This window comes from Talpa occidentalis, unplaced genomic scaffold (assembly GCF_014898055.3).
Source record: "Talpa occidentalis isolate TD23 unplaced genomic scaffold, MPIMG_talOcc4v2.1 talOcc4.4, whole genome shotgun sequence".
In the NCBI taxonomy this organism is placed as follows: Eukaryota; Metazoa; Chordata; class Mammalia; order Eulipotyphla; family Talpidae; genus Talpa; species Talpa occidentalis.
This window is the reverse complement of record NW_023604295.1, coordinates 36333106-36353178: the sequence shown is the minus strand read 5'-3', so window position 1 is coordinate 36353178 and position 20073 is coordinate 36333106. Positions and strand designations below refer to the sequence as shown.

At 38.2% G+C, this 20073-nt stretch overlaps 1 long non-coding RNA gene across 2 annotated transcripts; it reads right to left on the bottom strand.

The window, feature by feature from the left end:
* Positions 1–2482: 2482 nt before the first annotated feature.
* On the bottom strand, positions 2483–18213 carry LOC119257392 (uncharacterized). Of its 2 annotated transcripts, none has more exons than XR_008553835.1 (3): positions 18186–18213; positions 13118–13195; positions 2483–2630 (listed from the first exon to the last, which is right to left on the bottom strand). It is a non-coding gene; the product is annotated as an uncharacterized LOC119257392 (long non-coding RNA). The 2 variants fall into 2 exon arrangements; XR_005128022.1 differs by lacking the exon at positions 18186–18213 and adding an exon at positions 14830–14866.
* Between the last annotated feature and the right edge of the window lie 1860 nt (positions 18214–20073).

Below are 20073 nucleotides of genomic sequence, written 5' to 3'. Positions count from 1 at the left end.
TTCCCTGACTACCTTAGACAGACAGGCCACTGGTGAAACTATGCTAAACAAGTGCTTGCTCAAGGGAGTTTGCATTCCAAAGTGTTGGACAGAACAGCCTCATGAAGGGTTTCCTGCACCTGGGCCCCAGCTAGAGCCAGGACACCTAACCTTTTGACACTAAAGAGTGGGGGAAAGTGTGCATTTTAATCTGCACAACTGTGGGTATAAATCCCTGCTCTGAAACTTATAGGCCGAGGGCACTTGGGTTCTAGTTTTTGTAAAATACGAGTGTTAATACCTTCTTACTAAGATGTTTATAAGAACTGAGTAGTATGGTGTCTGTAAATCATTTAGTTTGGTGTCTGAAAAAAAATTTTAAAAAGCTAAATGGTTAATATTAACATCCAAGAGTTCCCTATGTAAAATTACTTTTCCCTCAAGGACCAATATTTGAAAATATGTCTCAAAAATACTGGGTATGTTTTTTTAAAAGGATATTTATTTTCAAAAGGTTTGTGATATAGCAGGGACAATTGTTATTTTGCCCATAAGTAAATAGTAGCTTTATTGTGTATAAATATTCCATAGCCAGCAGCTTTTTAAAATACTTAAAAGAAGATATATACCACCATCTTGTCATCATTAGAGTTCTCTCTACTAACATGCAAATTATAATTGACAATAATAAACAGTATTTACAAAGTTTTTAATACAAGAGAGTGAAAAAGGTGTATAGAGAGAGGAGGGAAAGGGTTAGAAATAGGTCATTATTCTGGGAAGAATCAACTACTAAGATAGTTATTTTAGTAACAGTTAATGAGAAATTACTTTTGATTTAATTATGATTAGATTTAGGGTATGAGGCTAAAATCAATATACATAAAAACTCCTTCAAGAATATATAAAAATAAAAACGATTTGTGACGAAAATTTCTTCTTTTTGAATTTTAATTGTAGTCAAAAATATAAAATGTAAATGAAAACATAAAAGCTGCATATAAAACCGTTTGTGGACTATAAGTCCAATTATGTCATAAATAAGGATATACATATATATGCACACACATATATCATCTCCTTTGTGGGGTTCTTTTCAACTTATTTTATTTCACTTAACAACTGGGAATTTTTTTTTAAAGCGCTCATTCAAAGAATGGAATTACCTATTAGTATAAGGCAGTGTGAATGCATGCATGCTGCTTTGGTGAGTCACAAGTGAATCTTTCCCTGTTCTCTGAAATCTAAAATACTCATGCTCTATTGACCTGGGAGAGGAAACCAATTCCAAAAGCACATGCCCATTACAGGAAAAGTCCCAAGCTTAACTGCTAGTTTTCCACTCAGGGAGACCTTTCATAAAGTAATTTTCCTGCTAAAAGTGCACACCTGGGTAATAGCTCTTAAACTTGAATGCACAGTGCACTTACCAAAGCCACTTGCTATAAATGCAAATCTTGGAACTCCACCCTCAGATCTGCATTAAGGAAATTGGGAATGGGTGCCATTAGTACACATTTCATATATGTCTTATATGAAATTCTAATTCAGAAACAAATGACCATGCTTGGAGAAACTAGGAAGAAGAGAAGTCAGCATTGAAACCAGCATATTGTTTTTCAGCTACTGCAGAAAAACTGTGGGAAGGCAGATATTAGGATTCCATCTTTGGTACAAACGCTTCCCTAACCAGTACCAATAGCAGGTCCCAAATGCAAATATCAGTACTTAACAGAGGGGATTAAGGAGGGAAAAAGAAAAATGAGCTCACATGCAAACATACACACAATCTGAGACTCTTCCACAAGAAAAGATTAGACTGTGACTTAATTTATATTATTCCCCATTTTGTACTACTGCACATGTTTGAGGGTTGGGTCACTACAGAACTGTTCCTGATCAAAGTTTACTTCTTTTAGAGAATAACATAAGACAGTCGTGCTTACCTATTCATTTTTGTCCTTGGAGCTATGGTGAGTTAAGCTATTGTAGGGGCAGGAAGGGCACAGGGCAGGATCTCTATGATCCTATGCAGTAGGGTGAAGGAGAGAGTTCTGGAGCCCTCAGTGGCCTTTTCAGGCTTTTATTGGGATTTACCAGGTACACGGCAGGCAGGGGTGCTGGGGAGCCAGGAGGCTGGCAGGCCTCCCAGACCCCAGCAAATCTTCACTCTTTCTGGGCTCTCCAGCAATCTCTTGTGGTCTCCACTTCTTTGCTGGTTCTCTTACGGTCTCTCGCTTATTCTCCTTCTGGTGTTCTGCTGGTTCTCCATGACGCCACTCTTATAAGCTTCCTCTCAGCCCAGGTGAACCCACCTACATACACCCACATCCTACTCCAGGTGCCCGCCATCAGGCATGCATTCAAGACTGCAGGGATCCATCATCAATCCTAATAGCGAGAGGGCAGAAAAGCCTGACAATTATTTACCCTACAGTGATCCAAGAAAGGAGAACCCTGAAGACTAACAGAGTAGAAGAACTGTATGAGGAGGACCTTAGTACCTTTGAAGAAAGGTAAACTTGTGGGTAGCTGTGAGGATGCAAGGGTGCTATGCTCCAATATTTAGCTTCATCAACTCAGTTTAGTTCCAGTCCATGCAGCAGACATTTACGGACAGGCTACTCTGACTCCAATACGATGCTGGGTTCCTAAACAGAGAGAAAATAGAAGATGGAAGACATGGTGGCTATTGAGATGCTGCTGTGAGTGAGCCAGAGGCAGGCATTTGCTAGGAAGTAAAGACCTCCATTTGGATACCTTAAGTGGTACCACTCCTAATATTAGTGCTGGAGCACATTAGTTAGAAATATGCAAGGTTCCCGAAGCAGCATAAACACAGAGGACAATTACTATTCAGTGTACAGCTCAGTAGTATTTGCAAAACATTTTCAAGTACATTATCTCATCTAAGCTCTCTGAAGACAGACAGCTTTGTTATGTTCACGAATGAATCTCAAGTACCTAAATTCCAGCTGGCATATCATAGGCTCTCAATAAATATATGTTGAATTTAGTTGCATCCTTATGGTCTCCACATTTTATAAAAGAGGAAGTCATGGTGGACTTGCTCTTTTTGAACCAAGATCCCCCTGGATAGACACTAGGCTAATAGATGTGACTGATATGCGCAGTTTCATATCTCTTGTTTTGCACAATCCCTAAGACAATCATTTCAGTCCATTCATGTACACTGTGCTCCAACTGGCCCAGGGCTTGTGCTGTTTCTGGCTGAAGCTTTAGAGACACCTGGTGATGAGAAGAGTGGTGCCCTCAACCTGGCAGTCTGGCAACAGCTGTGTGAAAGGATTTAAAAACTGGAAATACTGCTATTGTTCATTTGACCTGTAGGTGGCATCAGCTCTGCGTTTTCAGTTGAGCACAACTGCAGATTGTTTTTGTGTTAACTGCTCTTTCTGTTAATGTCACAAACTGTTACCCTCTATATTCATTACAATATTACAAGTACTTAGATGGACTAAGAGGGTTCATACCATTTCTTATGAATGATTTTCTCCCTCTTAATTTCTCAGCGCTTAGTGGAAAAACCTACACAATAAAATTAACTGCTGTTGTCAGAGGCCATACTGGCTATAACTGACGGCAAAATAAATCAGTGGTTGAAAGCTCAGACTTCAGAATCAGAGAGACTTGAGTTCAGGCTAATCAACCAAACATATTGAGATCTTGGGCAAGCTACATAAGAGTTTACTTGATAAAATGAGAGTTATGTATTGTCTATGGTGGCTATAAAATTCTTGTAGCCCCTGGAATATAATAAACAATCAATAAATTAAAGTTCTTTTTTTTAAAGATTTATTTTTTTATTTATGCAATAGCTGGGGTTCAGGCCAGAGGCATGGGAGGGTGAGAGGATTCACCAGAGACAGAGCATGGAGCAGAACAAGCAAACAGACTGAAAGCATTGCTGAGGGGAGCAGTGGGTGTGACAGGAGAGGTCTGCTGCACCATGTGGGAATCTCCCTGGCTGGCTGGGAATTGAACCCACTCTGCAGAGGCTGTGGACAGTTTCACATTGCTGTGCTCAACCCGCTACACCACTGGGGAAGCCCAAAGTTCTTATTATTTTTATGTTACAACATTGCTTTTCTACATATGTGCTCTATATACATGCGTTATGTGTGCATACACATATACATCGATGTGTAAATGCTTATAAACATATGTTGTGTCTGTGTCTATGATATATGCATGTATACATAAAACAATTTAGTCAATTAAACATACAGGAAATAAAAGATCTAATCAGAAGCAATTTTTATTGGTCTTCTGTGATTCTTTTAGAGTCATCTGACTGAGTCAATTCCTCCCCTGTCCTTTGGATAAAATCTAAGGTGAATTCTAAGACATTTCTGTCATTCCTAGGTATTATAAATGCTTCCAGTCATTTTTAACACAATGATATAGCCTCATTCCAGGGATGCCAAAATTTGTACTTTGTAGAGAGTCCAGTCCTATTGTAGCCACTTCATCATCACATGGGACTCAGAGCAGTGCCCCTGCCAGTCTCTGCCTGTAGGTTTCTTAGGCCAAGATGTCCCACAGTCTATTGTGTCTCTTAGAACCAGGAGCCAAACACCAGGCAGATGAGTTGAAATTCCTTTCCTCAAGCTTAAAGTGAAGTACAAACCTCTCACCCCTCCTCTATGATAACAGGAAGGGAGATTCAATACATACTCAATACTAAAAGCTCTGCTAATATTTATTTCCTTTTTTGGAGTTACTTTTATGGGGAAGGGGGAAGGGCAGAGATAGCTGAATTGTAAAACTGACTGTAAGACAACTTTTGCCACTCCTGCTGCAGAGCTCATTTTGGAATAGGGCAGTCTTGAGAATTCCCACCACCAGGTGCAGCAGACCTCTCCTGTCTTACCCACTGCTCCCCTCAGCAGTGTATTTCAGTCACTGCCTGTTCTATTCTCCACTCTCTCTGGTGAATCCTCTCACCCTCCGCATTTCTGGCCTGTACCCCAGTTCTTATATGCATAAATAAGTAAATCTTAAAAAAAAAAAAAGAATTCCCACCACCAGTTCACCAGTGCACCATCATTATAGTCCCTTGTTTTGATCCCTCTCCTTTCCCCTCCCCCTTCAGAATGTCTCTGATTTATAGTTGCCTATGAATTTTGTTTTGTTTTTATTATTATTATTATTTTTCCCCTGATCCCTTATTTGGTTCCCCTATATTCCTCCTTTAAGTGAAGCCATACGTTATTTTTCATTTTCTTTCTGACTTATTTCACTGAGCATAATCCCTTCTAGCTCCATCCATGTTGCTGCAAATGGCATTAGTTTATCTTTTTGATTACTGAATAGTATTCCATTGCGTATATATTTCACATCTTGTAGAAGACATTCTTATATACAGTCAGATTGTGTCTTTATCACTGTCCCTGTGCTCACTTCTCCAATTCAATTGTTTAGTTGAAATATTCTTAACTCAGTTTGCCAGGAAGGAAAGTGCACAGAGACAGCCCTATGTTAAACAGTAGATTACTTCAAGTTACATTCAGTACACTAGTGCTAAATAAGGGCCTAAAGGCAGAATAACAAATCTGAGATAAAGAAATATGTGTTCTGTTATATTCATAGTTTAATATATCTTTGTATTTTATTCCATCATGGTTCACCCAAAGCATGTTTGATGGTTTAATTGTATTGTTCCATGAGTGGAAAATGAAGGTGGAGTGGCAAGTTATGATCACATCACAGAAGATCGTCAATTCCAAATTGAGGATATGAATTAACTTGCCATTCATTGAGAGTCCTGAAAGTTTTTCTACACCTACACATCCAGCAGTATTTTCATGATCAATCTTGAGCTGGAAAAGCAGTAGGAAATGAGAAGAAAACAGGAATTCAAAAAAAAGGTGGTTTAGAAGGGGCACTTCACCACTACGTGTCCATATTCTGTGCTGTGATCCAAGAAGATGATCATTGCTAGAAGCACAAATACTGGTCCTTTCCTGACATATACCCTTGCTAATGAATCAGGAATAACCCACACACAAACTCTTAAATCCATTTATCCCAAAGCACATAGCCTTCAGGATGCCTTTTTTCAGAAATCATTTTGCTAGTAATGCTGGATGAATTTTATCTTTCCTAATGTTTTCTCTATATACCTTGTGATGGCAATTTGATTGGATTCCAGGATGCCCAAATATTTGCTCAAACATTACTCTGGATGTTTCTGTGAGGGCAATTTTGGTGAGATTAATTAAATAAGTGAATTGAATAAAGTAGATTACCCTCCCTAATATGCATGGACCCCATTCATTCCTCAAAAGCCTGAATTCCTACTACCAGGACTGCCCTTGAACTAGGACATTGCCTTTGTTCTTCCCTTCACAGTTGAACTGAAACATTTCTTCTTCTTGGGTTTGGAGCCCCCGAGTCATCAGATGGGAACTACATCATTGGCTCTCCTTGATCTCACACCATTGAACTGTGAACCTAGTTCTCCTTAGTCACCAGCTAACCTAACTCTCCCTATAAACCTTAGGAAGTGACTTGCCAACCTTCAGAATCCAGTGAGCCAATTACTTGGAATGCATGAATGAATCCCTCATCCTTTAACTCCTGACTAATATATATCTTATAAGACAATAATATGTCATCCATTCTTTGTTCATCCAATTCTTTTCAGTAGAACTCCTATGCTAGTCATTATGCCATTTCTTTCTTAATCTTTAGATGCTTCTGTCTTTGAACATATGATTATGCCATTTCTTCTAACTAGAATGTTTTTATTTTTCTTGTCATTTGTTAAAATTCAAAACATCAACCAAAAAGTGAACATTAGCTTCATGAAGCTGAGTTGATTAATTTACTTTCTCTATCTATTGACATGTAATCAACAACGACATAGTTTAGCATTTCATCATTTCAAATTTTCTAAGTGTTTGCTTGATATCTCCAGATATTTCTATTAGTCAATAACAACAAAAACAGATTCACCAATAGAATGTGTCAGGCACAGGGTCAGGCACTTAACGTCCAAATTTTAGTAAGATAGGATTCAACAAATTTGTAGTTAAGTAAGAGGATAGATAGATAGATAGATAGAATGATGAATAGATACTGCGATGAAATATGTGCTTCTGAAAAAATACTTTAGAAGTGTAAATGATACAGTGATTAATATCTCTGGGAAATAATTACAAAAAGATTCATGGAAGAGATTATGCTTGATTTGGCTTTAATTGATAAGAATTTGCTAATCAGACAGGAGTGTTCCTGACTAGGGAAACATCTTGAGTCAAGGAGTGTGAATGGTGTATCACTTCACTGAGTACCAAATGTGTGACAAGCATCATATAACTTGGAAACAACTTGGGAGCAGGGATACTATTTTTCAAATTTTATTTTATGATATGTTCTACTTGTACTTTAAATACCCAGCAACACTAACTATTGTGATTGTGTCCTTGCAGAAGCCTGTGTGCTAAGTGATTTGTTTGCTTAAGAATTCAAACCCCATGGATATAGGGACTGTGCAGTTAGCTTTATTAAATGCTCGTCTTCAATAAATCTCTGTGTTGAGTAAAGAAATAAATGAATGACTTAGTTCTATGTGCCATTCAGTGTTCTAGGCACTAGAATCCTATCATATCAAAGAACAAAATATTCTGGTGGGGGAAGAATATTTAATATTTAGGTTATTAATCAATACTTGTCATCTCTGTGTTAGATATTTAGGTAACTGTGAGTATACTAAAGAAGTTCTGCTAAGGTGGCCCGCTGGTAGTATAACTTATTTGTATATATTTTATTTTTAAAAGTCAGGACATTTTAATAAAAATTCTGGGTTAGTATTGTACATGTTTGGTTTCAGTCCAAGGCACACTTTAGCTTTTCTAGATTGTATATTATAATAATGGAGTCAGAAGTTAAGTAACCAGCAAATTTTATAATTGTAGATAACCAATCTTTATAACTGTGACTTTAAAACAAAAAAGGCAAGTAAGGGCCTCCCTGGTGGTGCAGCAGGTTGAGCACAGAGCTGTGAAACTATCTGCAGCCTCTGCAGTGCAGCTTCGATTCCCGGCTGGCCAGGGAGATTCCCACATGGCGCGGCAGACCTCTCCTGTCATGCCTGCTGCTCCCCTCAGCAGTGTATTTCGGTTGTCTGCCTGTTCTGCTCCCCTCTCTGTCTCTGGTGAATCCTCTCACCCCCTACCCCCCGCACCTCTGGCCTGTTCCCAGCTCTTGTATAAAAATAAATAAATCTTTGAAAAGAAAAAAGAACAGTTCAGTTAAAAAAAAAAAGGCAAGTAAGTTCCTTTACTTATGCTTCAAATGAATAAAAGATCTACATAGCAGTGTTTGAAGACTTAGGGAAATTTTTCTTAAACAATATTCCCTATTTTAGTCATATTCAATTGGATTGCATAGACATTTGACTTATATTATTTGCATTAAAAACATAATTGGATAGCTATAGCACCATTTTACAAATGAGGAAATGAGGCTGTCAGGTGATTTATTCAACCTGACAGAGCTCTAAGGTGTCTGACACACAGTTTGATCTAAGACAAAGTAGAACATGGGCATGCACCCAGTGGAAACTAGGAACAGTAGATGAAGCAGGGAATTGGAAGTCCTGAGGAGAGCAAGGACTGCTCAAGCCTGGCAAATATCTAGGACAGACTTCTATTCCACCTGGTACCTGTCCAAAATCTCGATGTCTTAAGATCTGAAATAGGAATCAGAGGAGATTCTCAGCACTACTGAATAGAATGGAATCAGGGCCTGGCACTCGTGTTATCCTAGTACTTAAAAAAAAAAAAAAAAAGTTCTCTGTTGAAACTATGAAGTAAGTCATTTTACACCTTGGAGTTTATCAGTGAAATAGTTTCAACCAATCTGCCCTCAGGTAGGCAGGGAAATGTAATGACATCACTCATGAAAGGTGAAAGACTCTATTATATTTATACCATTTCATACATATGTAGAAATGTTGTGATGGTCTACCCTTCATCAGAAAGAACTTCTCCTCCCACTCTTGTCTCTCTCTCATCTCATGTTGTATGTGTATGAGAGGATAATGATCCTGACTGATCCAGAAATGGGTATAATTGAAATGGAGTGACTTATGCTAACAATTTAAAATGAAAGTGACCACTTGTTTGTGAGGACATGGGTAAACAGACACACGAGGAAAGTGGCCAAGCTTAATATACTAGCAGGTGATGCTGATAATTCGCTTCTGATAAGTATAAATATAGGAACTGAAAAACTAATCTGAGATGCTTTGGACACCACATCTTGGGCTATCTATCCAAAGCCTTTTCCAGATTGTGGCTTTTACCACTGGAAACTCTGCCCAAAAAACAGCACTAACCTCCTTTATGAGCTGATGGCCACAAGCAAAGTTCTGGGAACGGAAAGCCTTCATTTCTGCACTGTTCTCACAAACCTCCTCTTAGCAGTTTATATCTCCCCATTTTACTACTAAGTGAATTGTATGTTTATATTGTTTTAGTGTTAATTTCCTCCAGTTAACCATACTGTAATTACATGTGATTGTCTTGAGTGTCTAAGTGAAACCTCTCCACCTAGATGAGAGTTAGCGCATGGAGTCTGAACCTTATATCACAACTTCCAAACCCAGCAGATGAGATCTTTTTCTATCTTCAACAGTTTTCTTCTGAAAGTTTATCTTTTATAAGTGCATTATGAGGTCTCCGCTTGTATGGAAACTCCCCTTTGAATTAATTTTAACTCTTTGCTTGTTATAACAAAAATAATGGTTATAATTATAAACATTTATTGAGGACTTACAGGCCATTGACTACAATAATTGTTTGTTGAGCATTATCTCTTTTTGTTCTCCCAACAATCATAAGAGGTGGTTACTATTATAACCACACACCATTTATGGATGATGAAACAGATGATTAGATGAAACAGAGTGATAGTTTAACTTGTCCCAGTTTGCACATCCAGGAAATAAATAACCAGCCTCTAAACCCGAGTCTCACTGACTTCAGAGAATATAGTCCTCCAATTTGCATTATAAACATGCTTCTTCCTACTAGATTACTGGAAACCCATGGTTAAATCTAGAAGACTACCTTGGAAATAATCTTGTCTGGCCATCTCATCTTACAAATGAAGAAACTGAGACACCAGAAAAGTGTTTTGGTCAAGGTAACATAACTGTTAATGAGACAGATAAGAACCAAACTTCTACTTTTCATATTGCTTATAAGATTCAAAAAGGCAGGAGGCTACCTTGTCATCCTTTTTTCACCAGCAGCACTCAACACACATCTTGCTTATAACAAATGCTTAAGCATTAAATTTTATTGAAAAATTTTGTGATCAGGGATCACTAACTACAGTATGCAGGCATACTGATCATATCGTGTTTTTTTTTTTTTAAAGATTTATTTATTTATGCATACAAGAGCTGGGGTACAGGCCAGAGGTATGGTGGGGTGAGAGGATTCACCAAAGACAGAGCAGGGAACAGAACAGTCAGAGGGGCTGAAATACACTGCTGAGGGGAGCAGCGAGCGAGCCAGAAGAGGTCTGCCATGACATGTGGGCAGCTCCCTGGCCAGTGGGGATCAAACCAGCACTGCAGAGGTTGTGGACAGCTTCACAGTGCTGCGCTCAACCACCTGTGCTACTGGGGAGGCCCCATATCATGGTTATTAATGCTATACATAATAGTGTAATTTGCCACTACTCACATATCTAAGGGGACTTTCAACACATGATCAAAACTTGTTTTTTAGTAATTTTTTTAAACCAGCAACCAACTAAGAGCTTCTGAGTAAAACTGATTACAGAGATAGAATTAAATGAGATAAAGCCCAAAATGAAGTCTAAGAGTGAAAACTCTTACATTATAAGGAAACGTAATAATGTGTCCTCTCCATTTTAGTGAAATATTCTAACCACATAATTCAGACATCAGTGAAAAATATCTCCTTGGAGATTAAATGTGTTAGTGGCAATTTATTGGTGCCTTCTTTACCACATTGCTCTCCAATACCTTTTTAAGATTCCCATCACTATCAGGAGAAACGACACAGAATATTTAACACGGTATGCAAGGTCCTTTCCAATTTGATCCTTCTATTTCCCCAGATGTACTGCTTATGAGTCTACAATGTGTATTTTGGTTCCTTTTGGAGGCTCAGTTTCCCCAAAAGAGTTAGATATGTTTTTTCTCAATATGACCAGAGTAGGCCTCTTGTGAGCTTGGTATGGAAACTAAAGGTCGATCAAGGCCCTATGGGCCTTGGGTGGTCTAATATATGAAGACTATTTTGAGTTGAGAACATTGGAGGACTGGAAACCTGGGAGAAACTTCTGTGCTTAACTAAGTTCTTTGCCCTTCCCCAATTGAAGAAAAATTCTTCATGTCCTAAGCTTTTGACCCTTTTCCTATTGGAAGAAGAAGCAAACGTTGCTCCTATTTTTAGGTTGGAGGTCTTTTCCTATCTAAGAATCTCATCTTTACTTTCAAAGTAAAGATGAGGTCACCCCTTGCTTGTCTCCTCCTCTCTGTTCTTGATAGCCCAGATTTCAAAATGCAGGATAAATGCTCCCAGTCCACTCCATTATGCTCTAGAATTTTTAAGCATTTAAATTCTCCTTATGTTTGTTATTGTTTTTCCTTTGCTTAGTGGTCTGATGCTTTTTTAATTATTCATCTGGCCCTAGAAGAACCTAGAGAGACACACAGGATGATTTCTTTGGGCTCCAAAACTTATACCATTCTGGCTTCTAGAAAAAGAGCTTCCCTTCACAGGGAAAAACACTGCCTTTACTTTCTTCTCACTAATTAACTAACTCATCTGCTTCCTTCTAACCTTTGGTTTCATTACCTCATAGCTGATCAATACTAAAACCTGACTAACCATCTGAATCATCTGAGGAGTTAATATAAAAAACAACGGTTACAACAGAGATTATGATTTGTAGGCATCATGATTTCTTAGAAGATTTCTGAGTGATTCTGGTAAATTACATCCTTAGAAAAATGTTTCTAAACATATACTTCCCCATTACATCATTTATTAAACTCTAATTGTTGTGTTTCTCCTCCCTACCAGATCAGAAACCCCTTATTGGAAGAGAGATACATCTTCCATTTCTCTAACACTAGCTAACATTAGGACAGTAACAAAGGTTGGATGAAAGAAATAATAAATGAAATTGTCATCAGCTTCTTTCTCAAGCTATTTCTCTGCTTACAATATGATCATATCTACTCCATTGCTTTTAATAACCTTTTCACATCCTCTTGAATCTCCACTTGCCATATATTACCAAGGTAGATATTTTTGTTTATTTTTTCTACTAACATCTTGTAGCTTAACAGATTATTTATTTGTCTACCTCTCCCACTGAGTTCTGAGCCCCTGAAGTCATGATCAAAGTCTTTTTCAATTTTGTAATTCAGAAATCATCAATACCTCCCTTCCATACTTGTTGAATTAAACTTAAAATCTGTATTTCTTTAATTTCCTAATCTTTCATTACTGAAGTTCCCAGAATAAAATCTTTCTGACTGCCTAACACATAACATTTCACAGAAATACATTCAGTAATCTTGAGTTAATGTCAGATGCAAAAGTTCCCAAGGAAAAAATTAGGTCAACACTCACACTCATAAAGTGTGTGGGGGGTATGTCTGTGTGTGTGTGTGTGTGTATCCAATAAAAGAGTGATGAGGTTTCATGACTTTGGAGGGGGCCATAATTGGGACAAGGAGATTTATACTTGATGGTTTCAGCAGAAATTATTCAGAAGGTATTGGTATGGATTATAAATGCTCCTCAATGTGTAATATTACATCCCAATGAATATATCCTTAGTTGAAAATGTTACCAGGTAAAAATATGTTTAATATGCCCAACCTACCAAACACCACAGCTTAGCCCAGCCTATCTTAAACAATCTGAGAACATTTACCTTTGCCTACAATTAGGCAGTTATCTTGAATTTTATCTAAAGAGCCATTGTCCTCTTCTTAACAAAAGCATCAGACAATAGATGGGTATTTTTGTAGAGGTGATGGTATGTAAAAACACAGAACACAATATACAAAAATAATGTTAGCAACACAGGACACTGTAGAGTACTGTTTGTTTACCTTTGTGAATGTGTGGCTCCCTGGTCAGCTTGCTGCTGTTGCATGCATCATGAGACTATGAGACTGCGTATTGCTACCCTGCAAAAGAACAGAATTCCAGATTGGTTTCTACTGAATACATGTTGCTTTCATTTCATCATAAAGTCACAAAATGATAAGCAAAACTATCTTCAGCTGGGCCTATACTCAGAAAATTATACCTTAGCCATATGACTCTAATGTTCATTCATTTCCAAGCTACTACTCTCCTAGGACACAGCAATAAAAGTATTACATGAGACTGGCTGTTATGCTTGGCAAAGTGAGAGTGGTGGTTACTGACATTACTGTCCCAGAGAGAATCTGAAATCAAGATACTGTGACAACAGAGACTTAAATTTAGAGCTAGGTCACTACTCAGTTATATAAAGAAAATAGAAGTACTGAGCCAAGGTAAGGGTGAAGAAATGAACAAGAATTAGAGAAAAAAGGTGACTGGAGGAAGGCTATAATTGAGTTGGAGAAGCTGAATCTTCTCAAAATGTTAAACCTACAGGGCACTTATTTTGGATTAACCCATAAATATTTTGTTGGATAGAGAGAAGACTCTAGAGGGAATAAACTGGAATCAACTGTAAATGTTGAACAAACAGGTAAAGGAAGAATGAATAAATGCATGAAAGAATATCTGGGACAGTATCCATAATGTCAAGTAGTATGAACATATGCTATTTTATATACCCTCCATCATTCTCTTTGGGCAGAAATAGCTGAATCTCTCAATTGGAACTGGGCTCCAGCACTAAACAAATTAGTTTTCTCCTTCATGGACCATTTTCATGTCTGAATTATTTCCTCTTACTCCCCTAATATAGGTCTCCTTTCCTCTGAGTTCCTGGAATGGCCAATGACTTCCTCTTGAATAGCCCAACCTGATCTATAATGAGGTTACACTCAGAACTCTGGCATTCAAAAAAACCCAGGGGTTGAAGCAAAATTAAATGCCAAGTCTGCAAAACAAAATGCAATAGCCTAAATCCCTTTGGTCAGTTAATATTTGCAAAAACACTGTCAGTGAGTTATTAAGCAAACACAATTTATTTGACCTTCAGGTATTATATCTGAAAGAAAAAGGTAGGGGTGCTTATCATTTATCCAAAAGTGCATCTCACTAACTGAAGTTTGAACATTCCTTCCAAATATATAAAAATGACAGGGGTAAGTGTAGTGGGGAGAGAAACGAAAATATAGAACTTCACAATAACTCACAAGCTATTTTTGAAAATTTTGTGAGTATATACCCTTTTTATCAAGAAATATAGTGTAGCTATAAATCCAAAGACCTGTAAATCTAGTGCTATTCAAACTTATGTAACTGTTTCCTACTATACCTTTAATTTAAAGATGCCCAATATAATGATAGACCTAATTATTATTTGCTTATAACCTTATTAATACTACTTAAAATCAGACCAAATATAGTATTAAGAATCAGCATACAGTATGCATAAAAATGTTTAATTTTCTTTTCAATAGTATCACTTTCAATCTTGTTTTTAGAACAGAAAGGCTCCTTTCTGTTTATTTGAACAACTGGCATTGCTGTCTTATTTTGAAAAAAAAAAAAAAAAGAAAAAGGAGTTCCAATTGAAAAATTAGGTCTAATAAATTATGTACTTGGGTCTAGCTAAAAAGTTGGGGTCTCGATGTGGGAGAGAACTCACAAATCTTACATATTGAATGCCATGTGCCGCATATATTAGGTTTAACCACAGGAAAATGGTTTTCCAAACAGATGGCCACCAGCAAGTCCAGTCCTGCAGAGTGATAAACAATGGAGTATTTCAGGGTGATAGAAAGGACAGGAGAAGAGGGAGAGAAACAGTCAACTAGCCACTCCTTTTGATGGCGTTCCTCATAAACTGTAAACTTTTACTGACCTAGATTAATTCATGGAACTTGCTGATGACTTATATGTTTAATCATATATATATTAAGGACCTCCTACTGTACCTCGGGAAACACACACACACACACACCCCCAAATAACGTCAGTGTTGGAGGGAAAATAGAAACCCTTAGAGTTGTCTCCAATGATTTATGAGCCCATTTCTCATGTGATAGACCAGTCTGCGTTCTTAGTACCTGGGTTTTTCCTTTTACCTGGCTTATGGATCTCTCCAAAACCTTTCTATGTCTGAGTTTTGTGGTTATGTAAGATGTAAACTAATAAGCTCAAATTCTGCTGCCTAAAATCTCTACTCTTATTTTCACCACCCATAAAGGAAAATAAACATCAAAGACAGCACATCAGAAATTTCTCCTTGCAGAAAGGAAAGGAGAGGCGGAGTCAGAAATTTCCTAACAAGTAAGATGAGCTTTTTTTAATTGAAGGAGAACTGTGTAAGGAACTCTCAGATCCCTTACCAGTCTACCAAAGCAATGCTAGACCTCTCATAGCTTTTAAATTATGAGAACACATAATTGTGATTTGTCATGCTTTCTGTGTCATTAATGGGTCCTGAAGACCAGTCATTTATTTACTGCTCCACTGAAAGCCTCTGAAAAATTCATTCATATAGAAAAAATGTTGCCTGAGCACAATACTAGATATTGGGCAATCAAAGGAGACTTAGACATTCAAAGTTGTTTTCTAGGAGCTCACAAGCTACTTTGAATGCAATAGGGTTACTTAGAATAATGTCAATTACTTAAGTAACATGGAGTGCATCCATATTGGAGACATCTACTCAAGTTCACAAAATGGGCCTTTCAGAAATTATATATTAAAAAACAGAATTAAGTCAGAGTTTCTCTGTTTAAGCTTGCCAAGCATATTAGGAATCAGGGAACACCTTTATTTTCATAAATCAGCAATTCCTTAAAATATAACATGTGTTCAGCCTGTATGCTTTATGGAATCATTCCTAAAATGCTTCTAATGTCATAGATATAAAGTAAGGATTTAAAGCTAATAGTTTCTGGGACACCATGGAGATGGTCTTCCACAACAGGTGAGCAAATCAATGGACTCAGATTCTAGAAGACCCAAGTTTCAGTATCAACTAAGACATACATTCATCATATTAGGAAAAAATATTTCATTACTTTTAGTAGTATTTTCAAAGCAAAGAGAAGAAACAAAATGACTTTCCAGCTCTTCAAAAGTCTTATTCCTACATTATATTTCCTAAGCCCCACTATATCCAACAAAGTTCACTGAGGGACAGAGAGAGTCAGGCTAGTTCTTTCAGGGATTGGAAGGAAGAACAACGAATCTTGATTTTTAGATTCAGGCATATATTAGCATGTCCACTACAGACTGAGACACAGATAGAAATACCAGGGGTAAGCGGACAAAGCCCAAAGCCAATAGCCAAGAAATAGGAGGTGAAGAGGCAGGCCCTAAAAAGCAAGCAGATCAGAGACAAGTCACCTGCATTAGGAAGACTTGCTACCTAAAATAGGTATCCAGCAATGCCAGCCTTTGCATTTCTTTTTAAGGGAAGGAATGAAGGAAAGCTAATTTTCCATATTATGCACTTTACAAATGCTAGCTCTTTAATTACATTTTAAATTTGAGGAAATGGAGGTTCAGAGAATGTTAGTGACTTGCTCAAGATTCAGGAGATATGAGGGAACTAAGAGGCTATCCTAAAAGGTCTCATAATGAGCCCTTTGGTTGAGTCTTGTCTCTTTTGTAAAGCCTTTCACTTTTGGGGAGGTTATAAAAAATTTATCTCCGAAAGCTGTCCAAATGGAAGAACTATTTTTTTAAAGATTTATTTATTCATTCATATAAGAACTGGGGTATAGGCCAGAGGTGTGGGGGGTGAGAGGATTCACCAGAGCCTGAGCGGGTAACAGAACAGGCAGAGGGGCTGAAATACACTGCTGAGGGGAGCAGTAGGTGAGACAGGAGAGGTCTGCCTCGCGATGTGGGTTGCTCCCTGGCCAGGGATCGAACTCGTGCTGCAGTGGCTACAGACAGCCTCACAGGCTGTGTCTTAACCCCTTGTGCCACCAGGGAGGCCCTGGAAGATCTATTGTTAACCAGACTTTAGGTACACTGATTTCTGCCAGGATGTGCACTAAGTGGATACTGAGAATGGCTGGGACCTAGAGACAAGACATATTTCACAGTGGGGCAGGTACTCAGAGCCAGACTAAGACCTCTAAAGATATGAGAGCAAACACCACAGGAGATAGAACACAGAAACAAAAGATAATAGTGGCCATGGACAAGCAGCATCCCAGCAAGGCAGACGTTAGTTTCTGAACAGCAGACACCAGACACATGTGCTCTAGTGTCACAGTCTGGGGCCTGGCAAAATACCGAATCAAGGAGAATGGTAAGGTTTCTGGACACATGCCTAGGGTCCTGCTTGGAATTGGGATTTAGGAGTGCACAAAATCCCAGCTGTCAGTTGAATTGGATAGGACAGCACCCTATCATTTAATTAATAAATCAACAGTGACTAATTTTGCACCTGCTGAATTCAGGGTCTTGTTCTAGGCAGGGATCAATGAGCAAAGCAGACCAAAATGCCTACCTCAGGGGAATGTGGAGGAGTAAAACAAAGTGGGGAGGGAGAACAGTAGTCTATGGGTGTTTGGTGGGTATGCTAAGGTAAGAACACCTGAAAGGGTAGGGACCCTGTACTTTTATAACATAAACAAGGATATAAACCAGCATTGCCTCTATAAAGAAATATCAAAAAATCAATGAAACATTAACCTGCAGAAAAAATGCCCAACTTCATAGAATTTCCTTTTTACTGGAAGAAGGAACCCAGCAAATATATCAGGTACCAAAGAATAAAGCAAGAACATACATGAGAACAATCATGAGAACATCAGAGATCTGACTTAATTTTCTCTGACTAAATTATTAGTCTCTGATTAAAAAGCTCCTTCTTAATAGGAATACAGTGGGCCTTCAAGTGTGGAGGGGGATTGAACCTACAGAGTATAAAATTTGGAGGGGTAGGACAGCAGGAAAGCCACTACTGGGGTCAAAGAATACATTCAAAGGAAATGGTCAGGGACTAATTTAACCCTCTTTTATGTATAACTTACTCATATTTACCTTATCATTTGGATGAAAAGGTCAAGAATTATGGATTCATTTATGGTCACAACAGAGACGTATGCAGGTGACATTACACAAGCCGGGTTCATCATTCACATCACAGTCTGTGAAGTACATCCCTGCAGAAATGCAGTGCACAATTAAATGGTTGTATCTAGCAGCCCTAAACCTTTACCAAGACCTATAATATAATGACAGATATTATCTCAGCAGTGGTATTCACCGTGCTCTAGGACACTAAGATTAGTTTGCCAAATACTGAGCGAAATTAACCCATTTAAAATAACCAGTATAGGGCCTCCCCCGTGGCGCAGCGGTTGAGCGCTGGGTTGCGAAGCTGCCCGCAGCCTCTGCAGTGCCAGTTCGATCCCCGGCTGCTCCCCGGCCACCGGAGGAGGGTCCCACATGGCGCGCAGACCTCTCCTGCCGCCCGCTGCTCCCCTCAGCAGTGTACTTAGGTCCTTCTGCCTGCTGTGCTCCCCGCTCTGGCTCTGGTGAATTCTCTCACCCTCCTGCGCTTCTGACTGTATCCAGTGCATGTATAAACAAACAAACAAATAAATAAAACATGCCTCAAAAAAAATAAAATAAAATAAAATAAAATAACCAGTATATTCAAAAATAGAAAGGTTAAGACATACAATAATTTGAGATTTCCTAATCATTCTGTCTTCTTTATTCTAGCCCAAAGAGAAACATTCAAATGGAAAAAAAAGAATAGCAAATCTACACAACACTGATGCTCTATGTGTGTTTTTTAAACATTCCTTCAATTGAATTTTAAAGACTCATAAAACAGCATAGCTAAGATACTTCTAAGAGACTTCTTAAAGGGAAAGAGACCCTCCCCAAATTACTTAAATGCACGTGACAGTCTTAAATTTGGAGCCAGTTCTCCTGAGGGACCCTTTAGTGCTTGGTCTGCCTTACCCACACAACCCCAGCATTCATATAGAAAATTGGCAGCTATTTAGCATGAGAAGAAATGTCTCTGTTTGTCTCAGGATTTCTCAGAATATAAAGTTTGCTTTGAAACTTTATACTAATTCTGACTCAGGCCACAGAACTTTCACAGGTTTCATCTACCCACACCTACTTTTGTTTGAGCAAGCAAAAATAACATTTAGTTCTTCCCTCCAACAAACAAGTCTCGACAAAGCCAAAGCTGGTTTAGTCATTTTTCCAGTCTTTCTTTTGTAACACCTTATTTATCATAATGAACCTGAGTCACTGTTTTCCTAAAAGTGGACAGGAGGAAATAAATGATAGTGACTATTCTGACATAGAACTGAACAAATTAACATATTTGTGTTTATTGACATGATAAGATCTTTATAATAAGTTTTTCAATGATAAAAAGTTAATTCATAAAGGGCTAGGGCTCCTATTTTAAGATGCATAAATAGTTTTTATTAGCAAAAGTTTAAAATAATTTGTCAAATTTTAAACAGTCAAAATTTTCCTCTGTTGGGTATATTTTATATTTTAATCAAGAGAGTAGTAGTTTGTCTAGATTTCCTACATTTTCTAAAATGAATATTTATTGCCTAATAAAAATGATGGACTGGGGCCTCCCCTGGTGGCGCAGTGGCTGAGCGCTGGGCTGCGAAGCTGCCTGCAGCCTCTGCAGCGCCGGTTCGATACCTGGCCACAGGCGAGAGTCCCACATGGCGCGCAGACCTCTCCTGCCGCCCGCTGCTCCCCTCAGCAGTGTACTTCGGTCCTTCTGCCTGCTCTGCTCCCCGCTCTGGCTCTGGTGAATTCTCTCACCCTCCCGCGCTTCTGACTGTACCCAGTGCTTGTGTAAATAAATAAATAAATCTTTAAAAAAAAAAAAAAAAAAAAAAGATGGACTGCACAAATCATGCCAGCATTTCATTTCATG